Here is a 17,370-nt window from a genome sequence, read left to right on the forward strand (position 1 = left end):
AGCAGTTGGTGCACGGTTGTACATGTGCAGGACGTACGAACATCTTTTGTGTTCTCCTAGTTGTTTTCGCATGACACCGCCACTCTGAGGGACAGGGAAGTGAAGCCACGGTGCACATGGTTCTCCAAGGAGATAATGCACTGAAGTGCCTCTGTTTTTGTAACATTTTAAGTTGCTTGTTCATTGATAGAGGCACATGTGTATGTTTAAATGACGCAAGACTGTGCTACTGTTTTTGACTATTCTTTTCTGACACAGTCTCTCGGACGGATTCGGTGTGTGCAATTAAAAGGGTACGTTTTCTATGGGGTGCACGGACGTACGATTTTCACAACTTCTTGATGCACGTTTCCGGTGGGGTGCATGGACATCCTTGGGAAAGGCGCGGTTGTAGCAGTTGTAGGTTTGCAGGAGACGTGTGTTGCTTTTTAAAACACAGAATTTCATGCCATAAACAAGAGGAAACTAGTTTGATTTTTTAGCATCTATGTGCTGATTTCTTTTACCTTTGGGTCTACAAACATATGGTCGATATTGTAAGCAGAAAGCACGTAATTGATATCATAAACAACTTCTTGAAGATATCTCGAGTGTAGTACGTAGGCACGAAGCGAGCTCTCATGACGTCCTTCATCTGTGTCCAAGTCGTGATCTGTGGCTGGTCCTTCTCACGATGTCGCTCAAGCACTTGCTCCCACCAAATTAGTACATAGTCTTGAAACTCGAGGGATGCCATGGCAATCGTGTTTTCCTCGTTGTAGTTGTGTAGATGGAATATCTTGTCGACTTTCAATGCCCATGATAGGTATTCCTCGGGGTCGTTGCTTCCAGAGAACATGGGAATGGTGAACTTGATCTTACCGTAGCGGAGTTCTTCATCATAATCTATTTTTAAAAATAGGAGCTTACTACATGGAAAAAAAATCTTACAGACAGTACGGTGCAAAACGAGTAAGAATTGTTTGACCATGTTTACACAATGCACTCATTAAATATCGCAAGTACATCTCTCCAGATCTGTTTTCAGCATTCACAGTTGAATGATCTAGCAAATCAGATATTCAACAACTGTGTTTTTTAAATCCATGTGCATATGCTTGCAAGTTGTTGTTAATTTAAGCTTGGCACAGTTAGAAGCCCTTTTGTCCATCTGTAGTAGCTCTTCTTGCCGTTGGAAAATTCACAAGTGAAATCTCTGCGCAGGCCAAACTTAAGCCTAATGGTCAGTAGCATCCAAGCATTGAGGATAAAGAATGTCACAAATTCAGTGTTTGCATCTGTGACTTCATATAGTCTTCCAACATTAATGTCCTCAAACAAATGACATGATTATTGAGAAACACCCGCTGCTTTTGGCGCCATTCATTTGTTATACCTCTTTGATCCCATCCTCCCCCCTAAAAACACATGAAGAGAAAACTGAGCAGTTAGTGCCAGTATATTACATATACTATGTTTGGGCTTTCAACGTGTGTGAAATCATCACCTCGATAAACAAGTTCTGAAAGCATTGAAAGCATCGCAGCAAGTCAACAATCTCATCAAGATTAAACCATGTCTGTGAGATAAACAAGGTCTTGACAGAACCCAGCACTGCATGTAGGCTACTTATGCAGAGACCCTTCATTGAGCACATAACATGAGATTATTAGCTTGTGGAAGTGAATCTTATGTGGTTTTGAATAACGCAAGTCAAAGTAACATGCAGAGACAGTACCTGAATAACTGTAGACCCAATGACGATATTTGTTTCATTGAGTAATTCAAAAATATTTCCCAGGGTGTCCAACATAGGTGCAGAGACAACTATTATTTGTAGTTGTGAATCTACAGAATCATGTAGCAGTCTCCGGAGGGAAGGGGCATCCTCAATGCTTAGTTTTCCTCCGTCACAGTGAATGCCAATGCTTACAAGCCTGGTTGAGTTTATTCGTAGATAGCAGAATTTCTTGTTGCAAACATGCAGCAAGCACTGCAGGGAAGGGCAACCGTGGTGGATGAACTTCCGCAAGGAGACATCCGATATATAAACCTCCACCAGTGAAAGTCTCCTGAGCAGTGGGAGGCAAAACATTTCTACTAGATTGTCTTCTAGTTTGCACATTGCGAAGGTGACTGTGTGGAGAGATGAGCGAAATCTCAAGATGGATGCCGGTGGGGACAGCATAGAATAAGGGATTCTGTGTGCTTGCCTGGGCCCTAGGTAGAAGAAATTTGGGAATATGTTATAGAACTCTAAAACCTGGAGTTTGTCCAGATTCCGAGACAGGAACAACTCATCGACGCCACAAGGTTGGCACTGGAGGTAGCTTGTCGGGATGCATAGGTGGTGAATCGGCCCCTCATGATCGGAGAGTATAGATACAGGAAGACTGAAGCTATTAGCCACAGATTCTCCATGGTAGTTGCAATTAAGATGTCGGCATTGAGTTCCGACGTATGTTTCCTGGATGATTTACTTGCCCGGGAGAACGCGGATGATTTGGCAATAGATTTTTTCCACAGATCTGGTAGAACGAGTATCAGGGATCACACGGAAGTCAAGATCGAGGGGTGTGGTGCGCCATATGTGGCGCCACCGAGATGCGAGCACTTGTGTGCGGATGCCCTCCTTTATGGGCAAACGAGAGATGATCTCGCTGAGGATGGCGTCCGGGAGATCGTTGATGCGGTCCGGATCAGACTCAACATGGTTCTCGGTTCCAGTGGGCGGGCCATAGCCGCTCGTCTTAATGAGCTTAGAGGGCACGGGTACAGACGCAAACCTCGTCTTCTTGTTGCTAGAGGCATGCTTCTTCATCTGCATTGCCGAGCTCATGCCGCCGCCGTTGCAGCTCTCTGTGCGGTGGATCTGGAAAGAGGGTTAGAGTATCACGATTCACAAAGATGACAATATATATACGTACCTAATCCAGAAGGTTTCGACAGACGTGGTGGAAAAGTCATGGCATCAGCAGACATGCGTGTTCAAGAGGCACGGGTATCAACTGTCTGGATACATAGAAGTTTGGTGGAAGAGGCATGGGTCTGAATACTCAGTTAGAGAAGCACGGTTTTGCAGTCTGTAGAGACACCGGGGTGTGGCGCCACGACCCGGGGGAAAGTGTCATGTGAGGCATGTGCGTGTAGGCGTTGGAGGCACCTAATTGAATTATGTACATGCACAGACCTACTTGAAGCCTCTACAGACCCAGGTATCAACTCCCTGGATGCACTAAAATGTGGTGGCAAAGGCATATGGCTGGGAACACTCAGTTGAAAAGACACGGTTGTGAAGTCTCTGGATCTACGGGAGTGTGTCTCCAGGGGAACGTATAAGTCACGGCCTCATGTCACGTAAGGCACAAGGGTGCGTGCTCCGGAGGCACCGAAGTCTAGACTCTACAGGCACGTACAATTTTCATCCCTCTGAATGCAAAAAATTATGGTGGCAGAGGCATGGATACGAATACTCAGTTTGGGAGGCACGGTTTTGGATTATCTGGAACCACAATGTTCACAGCAAGCGTCATGTGAGGCACATGTATTGAGACAACGAAGGCACGGAAATGAAGCCTCTTAGGCATGAGTGTCAACCCAATGGATGCACAAAAGTGTGTTCGCAGAGGCATGGGTGATAATACTCTGTTGGAGAGGCACCGTTGTGAGGTCTCTGGACCCACAGGCGTTAGGCTCCACGGGCACGTAAGAGTCACGGCTTATGCCACGTGAGGCACGTAGATGCAGGCGCCGGAGGCACTGTTGGGGATCCACTACACGCACGGGCGTGGCGTTTCTCCAGGCCTGGCTCGGCATAAACCTTCTCTGGGTGCACAGAAGTGTGCGCAGAAGGCGCCGAAGTAAGGCCTCTACATGCATGTCTACCAACCCTCTAGATAATCAGTTAGAAAACCACGATTGTGAAGTTTCTAGACAAAGTCTGACCTTCAGACGAACAATGGCCGTCATGTCACGAGAGGCACAGTTTTATTGGCGTACGAATCACGGACTTGCTTCGGTATTGGAAAGGTTCACACTGACGAGTTCATTATCCGGAGCATGGCACTATACTAACAAGAGTCAGTGTTGTGACGGTAAATACTCAAAATCTTTCCGCTGAAACATTTAATGTGGAAGGCATGGATGTCCCGTAGCACGGAGCACGAGTTTACAACCAGTAGATCCATTGGCTAACAGGTCGTGTAAATACACTATGAGCATCTTGTTCGTTCTAACAACAACTAGAGGTCTGACCCGCGCATTTGCGCGGCTAGATTATTTATGTTTTCTTTAGTATATTAGATATTTACACTTGATATACTTATTTCACAGTATATACCTTACATAAAATTTATATTTCTGATTTAGTCACACATATTACAGGAGCAAGATTTCTTTACTTGTACTTATGCATGTATATACTCTTTGGTTCTGCCTAAATTTTATGACACCTATCTCTTATCACTATTATTTTCATGAGAGAGGATGACCGCTAATTCTGCTTGACTCGGCTCATCTTTCTCATCCCAGGATTTTTTTGTCATGTTGCCTTCTGACGAACTTTCATACATGCCTTTAGCTTGCTCCTCATATGTATCTAACTATTTTATTCAGATAGGGTGTGCTATAAGCCGATATAAACTGTATGCGGCCGTAAATGGATTTCTAAAGACAGAGTCTGACTAGATTTTTGTGCTAAAATTTGAAAATACATTTTTCGACTGTCAAAAACTTCTAAAAGCAATTCAGTGCGTATATATGAACTATTCGAAATATCTTTAAATTTTTCATGAGGATATTCTAAAAAAAAGTGAAATCACTTTTGAATAATTAGAAACGTTGGTAATATGGTTTATTTACGTTTTAAATCATTGCTGGAGCGTGAGCCCCAAATTTATGCATGACTTGGTTCGTATTTCTCCTACTCTATTTTTTTAGTTTTTCAACATACGCTACTACAGGATTGGTCTCTTGTAACAGTTGATGTGCTACTACAGCTTAGATATTGTGTTACTAAAGCGCGCAGTAACACGTTTTTGTATGTATTCCTGTAGGCTATGTTACTAGGTGGTGTCTATTGTAGCACATAAACATTGTTCCTATATGTATTTATAGGTGTTACAGTTGTATTGTTGCAACACAAGCCATATGTGTTACCGAAGGCCTTGGTAACACCTTTTTAGAACTATAGGCACACACTTTGTAACATGTTTTTCCTAGTGTAGCAACATGGTTAGTAACACGTTTTAACAAAACCGCAACACAATTAGTAATCATTGGCAGTAATTACAATAAGGCTTTGTAACGCATTTTGATATTCCAGCAACATGATTTCTTTACTATAGCAACACAGTAGTAACATAATTTTGTACATATTATAACATCTCTAGTGGGGATTGGTAGCAAACACAGTAACACCTTTTCCTAACTATAGTAACACGGCATAATTAGTCCAATGTGGTACTGCAAAAAATTGTATGGAATATTGTATAAATACAATTTTTTGTTTTTATACTTCCTCATAGTGAAAATCGGTAAGCAATATGATACAGATACACAGTGTATACTATATAAAAGGACCATGAACATAAAGCTAGCATATGCACAATGAAAATGGTATAAAATATCAATAAGGTTCTTGCCATTCCATAGCATTTATAACAATGAACATATAGAAGATCCATATTGTAGCAAAAATAAAATACATTTCTCAACCCATTATTGTGAACTATTACGACGCCCCCGATTCAATCGTACACTAATCATGCACGCAAACGTGTACGATCAAGATCACGGACTCACGGGAAGATATCACAACACAACTCTAAAAACATAAATAAGTCATACAAGCATCATAATACAAGCCAGGGGCCTCGAGGGCTCGAATACAAGTGCTCGATCATAGACGAGTCAGCGGAAGCAACAATATCTGAGTACAGACATAAGTTAAACAAGTTTGCCTTAAGAAGGCTAGCACAAACTGGGATACAGATCGAAAGAGGTGCAGGCCTCCTACCTGGGATCCTCCTAACTACTCCTGGTCGTCGTCAGCAGCCTGCATGTAGTAGTAGGCACCTCCAGTGTAGTAGTCGTCGTCGACGGTGGCGTTCAGCTCCTGGGCTCCAACGTCTCGTTGCGGCATCCGATAAGAAGAGGAAAACGGGGGAAAAGAGGGAGCAAAGCAACCGTGAGTACTCATCCCAAGTACTCGCAAGCAAGGAGCTACACTACATATGCATGGGTATATGTGTAAGGAGGCCATATCAGTGGACTGAACTACAGAATGCCAGAATAAGAGGGGGATAGCTAGTCCTATCGAAGACTACGCTTCTGGCAGCCTCCGTCTTGCAACATGTAGAAGAGAGTAGATTGAAGTCCTCCAAATAGCATCGCATAGCATAATCCTACCTGGTGATCCTCCCCTCGTCGCCCTGTGGAAAAGTGATCACCGGGTTGTCTGTGGAACTTGTCTGGGTGTGTTTTATTAAGTATCCGGTTCTAGTTGTCACAAGGTCAAGGTACAACTCCGGGTCGTCCTTTTACAGAGGGACATGGCTATTCGAATAGATAAACTTCCCTGCAGGGGTGCACCACATAACCCAACACGCTCGATCCCATTTGGCCGGACACACTTTACTGGGTCATGCCCGGCCTCGGAAGATCAACACGTCGCAGCCCCACCTAGGCACAACAGAGAGGTCAGCACGTCGGTCTAAATCCTATGCACGCAGGGGTCTGGGCCCATCGCCCATTGCTCTCGTGCACGTTGCGTACGCGGCCGGAAGCAGACCTAGCAACCTCCATTACAATGGAAGTCACGTTACACAGTCCAATCTGGCGCGCGCCGCTCAGTCGCTGACGTCATGAAGGCTTCGGCTGATACCACGACGTCGAGTGCCCATATCTTTCCCGCGTAGTTGGTTACTGCGTAGAGGCCAGTGGCCAGACTCAGATCAAATATGAAGATCTTGTTAAGCGTGTTATTATGAAATAATCGCAGACGCCGACCAGGGCCAGGCCCACCTCTCACCTAGGTGGTCTCAACCTGCCGTGTCGCTCCGCCACAAAGATCCACATAGAGGGCCGTCGGGACAAAGGTCCTTTCAGCCCCTAATCCGTGAATCACTCGCGGGTACTCCTCGAGCCGACCCGACTTTAGTCACCATCTGTAGTATGTATATATGTATAGTATAAACCCGTGATTACCTCCCGAGTGATCACGACCCAATAGTATAGCAAGGCAGACTGACAAGAATGTAGGGCCACTGATGATAAACTAGCATCCTATACTAAGCATTTAGGATTGCGGGTAAGGTATCAATGACTGTAGCAACAATGACAGGCTATGCAAAAGAATAGGAGTAACCGAACAGTAACATGCTACACTACTCTAATGCAAGCAGTATAGAGAAGAATAGGCGATATCTGGTGATCAAAGGGGGGGCTTGCCTGGTTGCTCTGGCAAGAGACAGGGGTCGTCAACTCCGTAGTCGAACTTGGCAGCAGCAGCGTCGGTCTCGTAGTCTACCGGAGAGAAGAGGGGGAAGAAACAATGAATACCATGCAAACAGATGCATATCGATGCATGACATAACAAGTAACGATGCTAGGTGTGCCCAGTCATGGTAGTAGGTGGTACCGACGAATGGGGGAAAACATCCGGGAAAGTATCCCCGGGGTTCCGCGTTCTCGCGCAGAGGTACAGGAGGGGGAAGTTGCGTGTTCGGCATGCTAGGGGTGTGTGGCGGACGAACGAGCTGCGTATCCGGATTCGTCTCGTCGTTCTGAGCAACTTTCATGTAGAAATTATTTTCATCCGAGATACGGATTAAAATATATGATTTTCTAAATATTTAAATCAATTTCTGATTTTAATTATTTATTTAAATCCAACATTATCCAAAACAGTGAATGATGATGCAGGCATGACCTCCGAGTGATGTCAGCAGGTCAGCTGGTCGGTTCACCAGTCAAACCAGACAAGTGGGTCCAGTGGGACCCACATGTCATTGTCAGGACACTAACAGGGGGTTTAACCTAACTAAATGGGTTAATTAGCAGGTGGAGCCCGGTAGTCAGTGAGAGGTTAGTGTTTAATTAACTAATTTCATTAATTAGCAAATTATCTATTTATTTTTATTTGTTTATTAAGGTGGGGCCCATAGGTCAGTGTGACAGGGGCGGCCCAGTCAGCAGTTGACTCAGTCAACTGGTCAACGGGGAGGCTCTGGGCCCACCAGTCGGTGACCCAGGTGGTGGGACCCGAGGTGCCAGGTCAACAGGGCCGGCTCTCGCCACCGGCGACCAAAGGCACGGCCCAGACCCGCCGTGGGGCCCATAGATCAGTGAGACAGGGGCGGCCCAGTCAGCAGTTGACTCAGTCAACTGGTCAACAGGGAGGCTCTGGGCCCACCAGTCGGTGACCCAGGTGGTGGGACCCGAGGTGCCAGGTCAACAGGGCCGGCTCTCGCCGCCGGCGACCAAAGGCACGGCCCAGACCCGCCCGAGTTCGCCGGAAATTTTGCACAGGGCACGGATCCGCGCGCGCCTAGTCTCGTCCGAACGAGCGCGCAGAGGCACATCTAGTAAGGATGGTGGCGCCGCCGGAGACGCACCGGAGCGGCGACAGCCAGCAGAGAGGCGGCCGCCGAAGTTCGGTCGTCGACGGGTTCGGAGTTACGATGCGCTAAACGAACAGCGTGAGGCGTCTACGGCGTCTACACGATGCCGCGAATGCAACGGGGGCACGCACGGGACCAAAAGGTCACCGCGGCCATGCCGGTGACGAGCTCGCGCAGTAGTAGGTTCGGCCGTAGTGGTAGGGGGAGCTAGAGGGCATGCGAGAGGGGACAGAGAGATGGGAGAGGAATAGGGGCTCACAGTGCGGCACGCAAGATGGCCCGTGGTAGTTTCGTAGCAGCAGGGGCGTCCCCGGAGATGAAGAAGAACGGCGGCGACCGGAGATGTGGAAGAAGGGGGGGCATTGCAGCAGCGCCTCCGAGCTCCAGTTGTGGCCACCAGTCGACGAGGAGGACGACGGTGGTGACGACGGACACGCAGGCGCGGTGAGGCGATGGTTGTGGCCGCGCGATTCACGACGGCGGGTCTATGGTGGCGTTCGGACGTGGTGGGGAACGAGGGAGAGATCGTGGTGGATCTGAGGGGGGAGGCGCTGGGGCCGAGGGAAGATTGGGGCGAGTGGGATGAGAGACCGAGGGGGCACGGCGTCGGCGTCCTTATCCACTCGTCGTCGCCGGCGAGAGGGTGCGGCGGGGACGTGTCCCTGTTCCGACCCGGGTCGGGGGAACAGGGAAGGGAGGCGGCAGGGGGTGGCGGGCCGGTTCGGCCGGATGGGCCAGGTGGGCCAGCCTAGCTAGTTGCGGTCCCGGGGGCAGGGGCTGTGGCGGCGTGCGGGTGGGTTGGTGGCTAGCTGGGCCAGTCGGCCCAGTGGGGGGGTCTTTCTCCCTTTTTTATTTATTAGTTTTCCGTTTATTAGTTTTCTATTTTATTTTGTATATATTTTGTTTTATAAAATATACAAGTAGTATCTAAATTAGTGTTACAAAATACCCCCATGCCACAAAAAGTTTGGTGACAAAATAAAATAGTTTAGTAATTTATTAATTGTAAAAGGCATTTAATTAATTGCTTTTGCTACTGTTTAAATCCTTATAGTTCATTTAAGCATTTTATAAAAGCTTGGTTTCTCCACCATAATTGCTTACGATTCATTTGAAACAACCCAAACATTTTAGTTTTAATTTTTGAACACTTTTGTTGTTTGCTTTTCTTTTGAATTTGAATTTGAATCGGTTTCGAACTAACGCGAGATTAGCAATAGTAATTAATGTGACGTGGCATTATTAGCAGAGGTTACTGTAGCTTGATTATCCGGGCGTCACAATTCTCCTCCACTACAAGAAATCTCGTCCCGAGATTTAAGAGGGGAAGTGAGGGGAATTTGGTTATGAAATTCTAACGAGTATTCTCGATCTTGGTTGCTCTTCTCGAAGAGGTCAATCCATTGCGTTGATGTTTCCATTTCTCTGCTTCAAGTCATCATGATGAAGTCAACATCCTTTCTTTGGGAACTCCGTCATACTTACGAAAGAATAAAGGGGGTAGTCTGGGAGAACGAACCTCACCAAGGTTAACTATGTGGTAAAAAACAACGGGGAAGGTGGCGGAAGGTAACTCTCGAATTGAAACTTAAGAAAATATCGAGAGCAAAGTAAGGAGCTATCATGGGAAGTTTCGAGTGGCAGACAATCGTTCGATGCCTGATACAGGGCGTGGAAGGAGTTCAAAGCAACGAGAATAAGTATTGTGTTCGATACCAGAATTGATGATCTCTCGGACGGTGGCTCGTAAATCCCGTATGAGGCCACATGCGAGGAATAACTTTGGGAACAGGGGGTGTACAGGAGAGTCGGGTTTCGATCCTGTGAAACTGTGGGTTATGGGCCCACCATGAGGGTTAAAAGTAGGAAGGGTGGAGATGTCTTGCGTGATCATGTAAGCAAGGCATGTCAGAGGATAGCCTGTCATTTATGTCTGCAACAACATCGGCACCAAGGGCGAGGGACGAAGAGAACCATTTTCCTGTTCGTCGAAACGAGGTGGACCAATAGGCAAAGTTCTCGTCCGTCGGTGGTTACCAGAATATCATCAACAATAGCAACAGGGTCTTACTGACCAAGTTGTACACCACGATGTCTACATAAGCAGTGATATATTACTGCTTATGTCATATAGATCACAGAAAGGTTAATAAACCAATGGAAGGGAAAATGTGATCATCAGGTTAAACAGAACAATGGAAAGGGAAATTGTGATTACACACAATTATTAGGAGTATATCCTTCCCATGGACAAGCAGAACATGGCATACAGGGTAGGAGAGCAAGTACCCAACCATTTAGATAAGAGGCAAGGATTAATCAAGATGTTACCCATACAACGGTGTTTGGATAATTCACCAAGAAACATTTAGCATCGCGCCTCCAATGTTCTTGTTGATGAGCGGGCTATCATAGTCATGCTTCGAGGTAGCAATGATATGGTGTTTCAATCAGGGGCCGGACTTTGGATACACAAATGATCCATTAGGAGCAACTTATAAAGTAAGTCCTACAATTTACTCCAGGAAGAATGGTTATCCTTGGAAAAGAAATTATAATGATAGGTCCTGCAGCCAGGGATGCTAGGCATGACATCATATTACCGAGTCATTAAAGGACCAACATCATAACTCCTGGAAAGTTGTCCCAACCATCATATCTGGCCAAGATTCAGATCCGATTGGTGTCATGATACCTCAGACTCAGGATGACTGAGAAGAAAATGTGCAACACAAATTAACGAGATGACATTGTAAGATTCTCGTAGAATGAACTATGGAAGCGAATTCCGAAACAAGAGTTCAACATTAAACCAAGGAGAAAACGATATAATGAACTATGGAAGCGAATTCCGAAACAAGAGTTGGCTGATGGACTCGGCGACTATTCATCGAGATTAACAAAAGATGGATTTCCACAATGATGTGAACAAGGTGGCAACACTTGTCAGATCAAACGATATAATGATGTATGCTCGATGAAAACATACACAATTAAATATTGGTTGAAAGGGGCACCCGAAATATGGGCTGGGTTGCACGACCAACGTCGGAATGGAAATTTAGCAACCAGCACACTACATTGGAATTATTGTTCATTAACTCTGAAGTAGCAAGGTTGCTAGAGATATTAAATTCTCATAACAGAGTTCACTCAACACGGGGACCAAGAGAAGAATTATGATGGTGAGAAGCATCACTGTATCAAGAATTCCTTAAGAGGTGGTGAAACTCTCACGGCATTCTTGACATAAAAGATGGTAATACTCCAATGTAAAGAAGAACAATTGCTGGATAGCAAGGAACTCAAGGTATAACACAAAACAAGAACAAGTTTGTGTTGGAGGAAAGGTAGTAGAGTGGTCGATGATCACACTAATCATCAAGGGCAAGGATTGTCTTTCTCATCCCGAATTCCATTGATATCCTGGAAGAGCTCAGAATGCTGATGATGAGCACGACACACTTGTCGAGAGAATTCATGAAGATGTAATCAATTGGCGATGACATCAAGTCAAAGGAATGATGAAGCAAAAGGTTATTGAAACCATGGGTACGACACAAACTCCAAAGCAAGCTTGCTGTCCAAAGCGAAATGATATGATGAGGAAGATCGGCGTAAGCTTAGCTCATCGTCAAAAATTGTGCTCTGGGAAGAAGGACCAGGTAGCACAGTTAAAATCGACACGACAAGGGTATAGCCAAATAGGCTAGGAATGACGTGATTGAGTTCAAACTCGTAAGTAATGAAGGTTACCAAGAGTTGTTTAATCGCAATGCGGACTCGAGTTAGTTATCGATGTCTTTGAGTGTTTAATAACTCAGAGCCCGTGAAAAATTGGAATCAATGAGAATGTAGCACTTGATGAAGAACTCATAAGAAGTTATGCAGTTCCGTGATAATCTTGAGATACCAGGGGGGTAATACTCGACGACAAATCGAAGTAGAGGATGGACTGGGATATTACTCCGCAGAAGACAAGTGCTTAAACTTGCACAAGAAATGGTATGTAAAGGAGAACATGGTCGGAACCGCGATTGCAAAAGGCCAGATCCCAGATATAAGATGAACTTATACCAAAGGAATAATTAATTTAAGATAAGCTTTAATGATACGATCTACATCGTGTCCATGGGCATGAACACAAAGTTCAAGGTTGATTCCCACTTCTCCAATGCATAACCTTTCATTCACTTCTCACTCTTATTAAAAATGAATTGATTATGGAAACCTACCTGGTGAATTACCAGAGGAGTATGACCCATGAAAACTTTTGGGGTCACACAAATTAAGAAAGGTATATGTTCAACCCATTGGGGCATCTTAGAAACATATACCACAAGTTTCAATAGTAAATAACACAAGCTCGATAGTAGAGCATGGGTGACAAAATGAGAGGATGCAATTTACCGAAGGCATTATGTATCAGGGAAAGAACTTCTCGAGGTTTTGTATACGAAGGACACTGTCGGATGATATTTCAACAAAGGATCCGACGGTCCATAGCGAAGCTGATGTGAGTATTGGCACACAACCAGAGGAAGAAACAATGCGAAGGCATTGGATTATAGAAGCAACTCGATAATCCACAGCTCAATGCAAAAGGAATTATGATTTCAAATTCAATGGATCAGAAACAAACGCTCTGATTAAGGATGGATGAGCTGAATAGACTTAGGGGTACAATCGACGCCAATTTAATTGGTTGAGAACCAACTCATGTTCAAACTGACATTGAGCCGGAAGGATGAATTCCAGGATTCGACGGAGGAATGCGAGCATCCTCAACATATTGAATCAATAGACTTAAAATGATAAAGTTAAGGGATGACAATAGGATTACGAGACTTATGGGATTAACCATAAAAGCAAACAAGAATTTCAAGAGCAATAGGCTTCTCAGGAATTTCGGAAGATCGAATGGTATTTTGAAGTCTTCTGCAAAACACTTGATCAGTGGGGTTGAGCGGATACTTGGTAAGTGCGAGGAATTATCCGTAGGGGGTACTCATGGGGCAAGAAATGCAAGGCAATAGGCAAAAAAATGGATTTTTCGGATATAGGAAATATTTCAGGGTATCTTGTAATAACAAGATCAACTCAGGATGAAGGTATGGACGACAAGGATATAAGGCTATCCATAAGGATACAACGGTGGTAGGGAATTGCAAAAGCAACGGGCACAAAGTCTCGAGAGAACTTCAGAGAGTATCTTCAGAATCTTCTGGTGCAGCAAGCGATCATCTAGAGTGAGGGGCTCTCCGGGTGAATGTGATCACAAGATCCTAATGTTAGATTTTGGAAAAAAAACTTTTAACCTGAATAGAAGAGAGATCAGAGTCCCAGAGTAAAGGTCGAGGAGTAAAAGATCCTAATACCACCCAATGGCGACGTGGGCCCATGGGCCGCACAGCCATGTTAGTAAAAGTTTTGTGAAGTCTAGACTCGACTTCGGCCAAGGAGTTGGAAAGGGGGATCCCTACAGGCAGTCGGCTCTGATACCAACTTATGACGCCCCCGATTCAATCGTACACTAATCATGCACGCAAACATGTATGATCAAGATCAGGGACTCACGGGAAGATATCACAACACAACTCTAAAAACATAAATAAGTCATACAAGCATCATAATACAAGCCAGGGGCCTCAAGGGCTCGAATACAAGCGCTCGATCATAGACGAGTCAGCGGAAGCAACAATATCTGAGTACTGACATAAGTTAAACAAGTTTGCCTTAAGAAGGCTAGCACAAACTGGGATACAGATCGAAAGTGGCGCAGGCCTCCTGCCTAGGATCCTCCTAACTACTCCTGGTCGTCAGCAGCAGCCTGCACGTAGTAGTAGGCACCTCCAGTGTAGTAGTCGTCGTCGACGGTGGCGTCCGGCTCCTGGGCTCCAACGTCTGGTTGCGGCATCCGATAAGAAGAGGAAAACGGGGGAAAAGAGGGAGCAAAGCAACCGTGAGTACTCATCCAAAGTACTCGCAAGCAAGGAGCTACACTACATATGCATGGGTATATGTGTAAGGAGGCCATATCAGTGGACTGAACTGCAGAATGCCAGAATAAGAGGGGGATAGCTAGTCCTATCGAAGACTACGCTTCTGGTTGCCTCCGTCTTGCAACATGTAGAAGAGAGTAGATTGAAGTCCTCCAAGTAGCATCGCATAGCATAATCCTACCCGGCGATCCTCCCCTCGTCGCCCTGTGGAAAAGCAATCACCGGGTTGTCTATGGAACTTGTCTGGGTGTGTTTTATTAATATCCGGTTCTAGTTGTCATAAGGTCAAGGTACAACTCTGGGTCGTCCTTTTACCAAGGGACACGGCTATTCGAATAGATAAACTTCCCTGCAGGGGTGCACCACATAACCCAACACGCTCGATCTCATTTGGCCGGACACACTTTACTGGGTCATGCCCGGCCTCGGAAGATCAACACGTCGCAGCCCCACCTAGGCACAACAGAGAGGTCAGCACGCCGGTCTAAATCCTATGCCCACAGGGGTCTGGGCCCATCGCCCATTGCACTCCTGCACGTTGCGTACGCGGCCGGAAGCAGACCTAGCAACCTCCATAACAAAGGAAGTCATGTTATGCGGTCCAATCTGGCGCGCGCCGCTCAGTCGCTGACGTCACGAAGGCTTCGGCTGATACCATGACGTCGAGTGCCCATATCTTTCCCGCGTAGTTGGTTACTGCGTAGAGGCCAGTGGCCAGACTCAGATCAAATACCAAGATCTCGTTAAGCGTGTTATTATGAAATAACCGCAGACACCGACCAGGGCCAGGCCCACCTCTCGCCTAGGTGGTCTCAACCTGCCTTGTCACTCCACCACAAAGATCCACACAGAGGGCCGTCGGGATAAAGGTCCTTTCAGCCCCCAATCCGTGAATCAATCGCGGGTACTCCTCGAGCCGACCCGACTTTAGTCACCATCTGTAGTGTGTATATATGTATAGTATAAACCCGTGATCACCTCCCGAGGGATCACGACCCAATAGTATAGCAAGGCAGACTGACAAGAATGTAGGGCCAATGATGATAAACTAGCATCCTATACTAAGCATTTAGGATTGCGGGTAAGGTATCAATGATTGTAGCAACAATGACAGGCTATGCAAAAGAATAGGAGTAACCGAACAGTAACATGCTACACTACTCTAATGCAAGCAGTATAGAGAAGAATAGGCGATATTTGGTGATCAAGGGGGGGGCTTGCCTAGTTGCTCTGGCAAGAAGGAGGGGTCGTCAACTCCGTAGTTGAACTGGGCAGCAGCAGTGTCGGTCTCGTAGTCTAACAGAGAGAAGAGGGGGAAGAAACAATGAATACCATGCAAACAGATGCATATTGATGCATGACATGACAAGTAACGATGCTAGGTGTGCCCAGTCGCGGTAGTAGGTGGTCCGATGAATGGGGGGAAAACATCCGTGAAAGTATCCCCGGGGTTCCGCGTTCTCGAGCCGAGGTACCGGAGGGGGAAAGTTGCGTGTTCGACATGCTAGGGGTGTGTGGCGGACGAACGGGCTACGTATCCGGATTCGTCTCGTCGTTCTGAGCAACTTTCATGTAGAAAGTATTTTCATCCGGGATACGGATTAAAAGATATGATTTTCTAAGGATTTAAATCATTTTCTGATTTTAATTATTTATTTAAATCCAACATTATCCAAAATAGTGAATGATGATGCAGGCATGACATCAGAGTGATGTCAGCAGGTCAACTGGTCGGTTGACCAGTCAAACCAGACAGGTGGGTCTAGTGGGACCCACATGTCATTGTCAGGACACTAACAGGGGGGTTTAACCTAACTAAATGGGTTAATTAGTGGGTGGGGCCCGGTAGTCAGTGAGAGGTTAGTGTTTAATTAACTAATTATATTAGTTAGCAAATTATCTATTTATTTTTATTTGTTTATTAAGGTGGGGCCCATAGGTCAGTGAGACAGGGGCGGCCCAGTCAGCAGTTGACTCAGTCAACTGGTCAACAGGGGGGCCCTGGGCCCACCACTCGGTGACCCAGGTGGTGGGACCCGAGGTGCCAGGTCAGCAAGGCCGGCTCTCGCCGCCGGCGACCAAAGGCACGCCGCAGACCTTTCGGAGTTCGCCGGAAATTTTGCACAGGGCACGGATCCGCGCGCGCCTGGGCTCGTTCGAATGAGCGCGCAGAGGCGCATCTAGTAAGGGTGGTGGCGACGCCGGAGACGCACCGGAGCGGCGACAGCGAGCAGAGAGGCGGCCGCCGGAGTTCGGTCGTCGATGGGTTCGGAGTTACGATGCGCTAAACAAACAGCGTGAGGCGTCTACGGCGTCTACACGATGCCGAGAATGCAACGGGGGCACGCACGGGACCAAAAGGTCACCGGGGCCATGCCAGCGACGAGCTCACGCGGCAGTAGGTTCGGCCGTAGTGGTAGGGGGAGCTAGAGGGCGCGAGAGAGGGGACAGAGAGATGGGAGAGGAATAGGGGCTCAGCGTGCGGCACGCAAGATGGCCCGTGGTAGTCTAGTAGCAGCAGGGGCGTCGCCGGAGATGAAGAAGAACGGCAGCGACCAGAGATGTGGAAGAAGGGGGGGCGTTGCAGCAGCGCCTCCGAGCTCCAGCTGTGGCCACCAGTCGACGAGGAGGATAACGGTGGTGACGACGGACACGCAGGCGCGGCGAGGCGATGGCTGTGGCCGCGCGATTCACGACGGCGGGTCCATGGTGGCGTTCGGACGTGGTGGGGAACGAGGGAGAGAGCGTGGTGGATCTGAGGGGGGAGG

This window comes from Triticum dicoccoides, chromosome 4A (assembly GCF_002162155.2).
Source record: "Triticum dicoccoides isolate Atlit2015 ecotype Zavitan chromosome 4A, WEW_v2.0, whole genome shotgun sequence".
NCBI classification, from domain to species: Eukaryota; Viridiplantae; Streptophyta; class Magnoliopsida; order Poales; family Poaceae; genus Triticum; species Triticum dicoccoides.